Genomic DNA, 4,547 nt, shown 5'->3' with positions numbered 1-4,547 from the left:
TGATGGCAGATGGCAGTGAGTGAGAGAGAGAGGGAGAGAAGGGGAGGGAGAGAGTGGATGAGAGTGAGTACCACTCCACGGGGAAAGAGGGGGCTGGCTGTCCACGCTGAGCTACAGGGTCACTGCCTTGGGAGGGGCTCGGTGGGTTTGTAATTCTTGGAGGCTGAGCCACAGCTCATTTCTCCTCTTCCCACTCCCCTCCAGGAACTGAGACCCATGTGTTTGGGATGGCCCCTTAGGCCTAGCCCAGGGGGCCAGTGTAATGTCTGCCCCGGGCTACGGGCCACCGCAGTCCTCAACCCCACCCCTGTCCTGCAGTCCACTCCGACACACAGGGACCCTGCAGGGCAGGGCGACGAGCCCGGTGGGTGTCCAAGGCTGTAAGCTTTATAGGAGTGGAAGCTCCAGAGGTCTCCCTCAGAGTGGCTGGTAGCTTCGAACCGCTGACCTTGCTGTTAGCAACCGAATGCATAACCATTATGCTAACAAGGCGCCCAACAATTCTCAAATCGTCCCAGGTGCAAGGGGAAGCCCTGGAAAGGCTTTTGCCCACCTTCTCGCTCCAGCCTCCCTTCAGCAGCGTCCTTACCAGCACTGGAGTCCTGACAGAGGGGCCTTCTGGGGTTCAGAAGCGGAACCCGTCCAAGCTGCCTCAGGAAAGGGAGGTTGCAGACGGGCAGAACGCTGACCGGATTGAGGGGCCGCAGGAAAATGAACTCCGGACCTCAGGACCTCAGCTGGGTCTGGCCTCTCAGGAACCTCCTGGGTCTCCTTGGCCCATCGACCATGGCCTGGAGGCCACTCATAACAGACAGCTGGCTTTTCGGAGAGCAGGTGTAGGGCAGGCTGCCTACGAGGGGCTGCAGGGAAGGTGAGCCAGCCAGAACTTGCAGGACTGCTGTATCCTGATCAGCCATCTATGAAGTTCCAGTAACTAGGAGCAAGGCAGCTGGGGAACCTGTGTGTGTGTGATTCGGGGTGGAGGGCACAGTGTGGACTGAGGTCAGATGGATCTTGGCTGAAAGCAGAGAATACCAGAGAGACGTTTCCTGGTGTTTTACCAACGATGCCAAGACATTCATTCCACTGGAGATCATAACAAATACGGAGACCATCCTGAAGAACAGGGGCCCAGAACCCTTCACAGTGCTCTTGTGGAATCTGTATACAGGAAGAGGGGGCTTCAGAGAGAGTGTGGAGAAATGGGGTGACAAGAGAGAGAATTCTTCTTTTTCTTGTGGCATTCTTTTGGTTGTCTGAGATCAGGACAGCGACTGGTGAACTCATCATGGAAACAGAGTTTTAAATACTGAAGTCAAACAAATGCATGGCGCTGACTTCACCTCGCTGTTAGGTAGGTTTATATTCTGGATATAGAAATTACCCCCCACCCACACCCCATCCCATGGAATGTTCTGTCGACACCCAAGACAGTCAATCTTCCCACAATTCAGCACCCCACGATTTTCCGGTTGTACCAAAAAATAAACAACCAGTAAATGATTTCACACCTTTAAAAAAAGCATTTACACTTTTAAAAAATGGGATGAAGGGGGCTTTATATCAAGAAGTTGAGAAAACATCCCAGCGCCGTCCAGTTCAAGTCCATAAGCCTGATACTAGTCCACAAATCCCTCTTCAGACTCACGCAGCCACATGCAATGATGCAGAGTGCAGGGAGATCACAGGCCAGTGGGTGAAGTCTTGTGGATCCAATGGTGGTAGGTACATCTCCAGGGATCTGGTAGGTCTCAGCCACATGGCTCACCAACAGGAAGCAGAGAGAGAGTGGGTCGCCACCAGCGAGCCATTTATCTCAGCAGCACCTCTAAATGAGGTCATCAAGCTGCAACCTGAGTAACAGGCTAGACTCCACCCCCACACTCCAAGTTGGCGTGGAATTATTTAACTACCGGCTTACCGGTCAAATAGAGACTGGGATGAGCCTGAGGCAACAGGCCAGCCCTGAAGGGGGACCAAGGGGCATGTCTCAGGCTCACACCACCTCCATCTCACCAACAAACCTCCTTAAACATGTTTCCAGAGCTACTCAGACACTCGCAGGTACTAGACCGTGATGACCATCTCCCTCTGGGTTGTACAAGGAGGGAGACCGCGGGGCCCCTGGAAAGACGCGGCAGATGAACCTGCATCCGACTGGCGTCTCCTGATCCGGCTCCGTCCCAGGCCGGCCTCTCCTCGGTTTCTGTGGCTCCGTCTGGGCAGGTGAGTCTCCCCCGTTCCTTGGAGGGCGGCTTCGGCCTGTGTGCCCGCTGCACCCCTCCCCCTTGCTTGCACCTGTTCCTCTGAGGTTTCATCCCTTGCTCTCCACTGGGCAGGCGCAGGCTTCCCTGCCGACCTCGGTCTCCTCTTGGGCTCCTCCTTCCCCGCCCGTCAGTCAGCCGGTGGAGCTGACTTTCCTTTGGGGCATCGTGGCTGTGGGGAGGGCGCTTGCCGGATGCCTGCGGCCCTCAGAATGCTGAGAGCTTCATGAAGCTGGGTTGCCCGGCCACTGCCCACTGCCCAAGCTGCTAGGACCTGCGGTTGGGGCAGTGGGGGAAGTGGGCTAATGGGATTTTCCCATGAGCCTTTGGAAACCTCCTCGCCGATCAGGAAGTGGTCGTTTGACCAGAATGAGGGAATACGGAGTGCTTCTCTGGGCCTCTTCATCTTTTGTCCCACGCATGAGACCCCTGCGGGCCCAAGAAAGGTGAACCTGCCAGAAGCACGTTGGAGCCGTCACGTGCTTGATTTTGAAATAATGTTTGATGGCTGCGCGTTCAGAAGCCTTTCACTGTTGCCAACTTTTTCATGACCCCTCCTCCTCCCATTCCGGGTCACAACCCGCAGTTGCAGAAGCCTCAGCTTCCATCAGAAAAGGCGTGTGCCGGGGACGAACCCCTCACCACACGCACTCCGTCTGTGTGCTGAGCGCGTGAGAGAGCTGGGTTCCACGAAGGAGATGAGGCATCAGATCGGAGGAAGGCTGACGAGCAGCCTGTGATGCTCAGAGGACACCGCCTTGCGTGCTGGTTATGCAGAGGCTCGAAGAACCGGCCGATGAAGACCAAACACAGCAGTCTTGCTGGTTGATGAGTCTAAAGTGTGCGTACCCACCCTGGTCTCAGGGCTCCCTTGGAGACCTGTCTGATGTTTGCTCAAAACGGAGCCGAGCAGCGCGGGAGAAAAAAATGAGAAAGAAAACTCAAAATCCCAAGGGGAAAAAAATCCAGGTTTGTTGGTGAGATGGAGGTGGTGTGAGCCTGAGACATGCCCCTTGGTCGCCCTTCAGGGCTGGCCTGTTGCCTCAGGCTCATCCCAGTCTCTATTTGACCGGTAAGCCGGTAGTTAAATAATTCCACGCCAACTTGGAGTGTGGGGGTGGAGTCTAGCCTGTTACTCAGGTTGCAGCTTGATGACCTCATTTAGAGGTGCTGCTGAGATAAACGGCTCGCTGGTGGCAACCCACTCTCTCTGCTTCCTGTTGGTGAGCCATGTGGCTGAGACCTACCAGAGCCCTGGAGATGTACCTACCACCATTGGATCCACAAGACTCTGCACCCACTGGCCTGTGATCTCCCTGCATTCTGCATCATTGCGTGCGGCTGAGTGAGTCTGAAGAGGGATTTGTGGACTAGTATCGGGCTTATGGACTTGATCTGGACGGGCGCTGGGATGTTTTCTCAACTTCTTGTTATAAAGCTTGCTCTCACACACAGACGGGTGTCCCTGGGTTTGTTTCTCTCGTCCACCCGGCCTCGCACACCTGGTTTTCCTTCGGATTTTGTTTCACATCCTTCTCCCATTTCACTCGGCCCCCACCTTGCAAGCGGCAGCACGTCTGGCTTCAGCTGGCACTGCAGGCCCCCTCTGCCCAGCCATTTATTTTAATAACTTTAAAAATGCACCCTGGTGAAACATACACAGGATGGCATGGAAGTGGCCGTTTCACCCATTTTTAAGGGCACAAGTCGGGAACACCCATCATGTTCTTCGCCGTGTTGTGAAACCGCCCCCAGGAACCCTTGCCAACCCCTCTCCATCACCCAAACAGAAGCTCTGAGCCCATTGAGCAATAGCCCACCCCGGCCCCGGGAACATCTCCTCTACTTGCGGCTCTGTGAGCTAGCCGGTGCCACGTACCTCGGTGCCACGTACCTCGTGGACGTGGGATCGCACGGTGTCTGTCCTCTGGCGTCTGCCTCCTTCTCCGCAGCACCCGGTTGCCGAGCCCATCCATGCCAGGGCGGGCACTGGGAATTCGTTTCTTGACACGGCCGAGCCGTAGTTTATTAAGGAGCCCGGCGGGGCGGTGCTTAAGCATTCCACTGCTGCCCGAAAGACTAGCTGTTAGGACCCGGCACCAGCTCCCGGGGAGCCGCACGAGGCCCTGCTCCCGGAGGGATCGGCCATCTCGGACACCCACCAGGGCAGTGCTAGTCCATGCCACGGGGCTGCTGTGAGCTGGAATTGGCTTGACAGCAGTGGGCTTGGCTGGGGGGATATTCCACTGTCTTATTTCTGTCCTGTCTGCTCCTGGAAAGAGT

This window comes from Echinops telfairi, unplaced genomic scaffold (genome assembly GCF_000313985.2).
Source record: "Echinops telfairi isolate 266 unplaced genomic scaffold, ASM31398v2 ScPeMD7_25;HRSCAF=90, whole genome shotgun sequence".
NCBI classification, from domain to species: domain Eukaryota; kingdom Metazoa; phylum Chordata; class Mammalia; order Afrosoricida; family Tenrecidae; genus Echinops; species Echinops telfairi.
The sequence above is the reverse complement of the archived record's forward strand: the minus strand, read 5'-3'. Positions refer to the sequence as shown.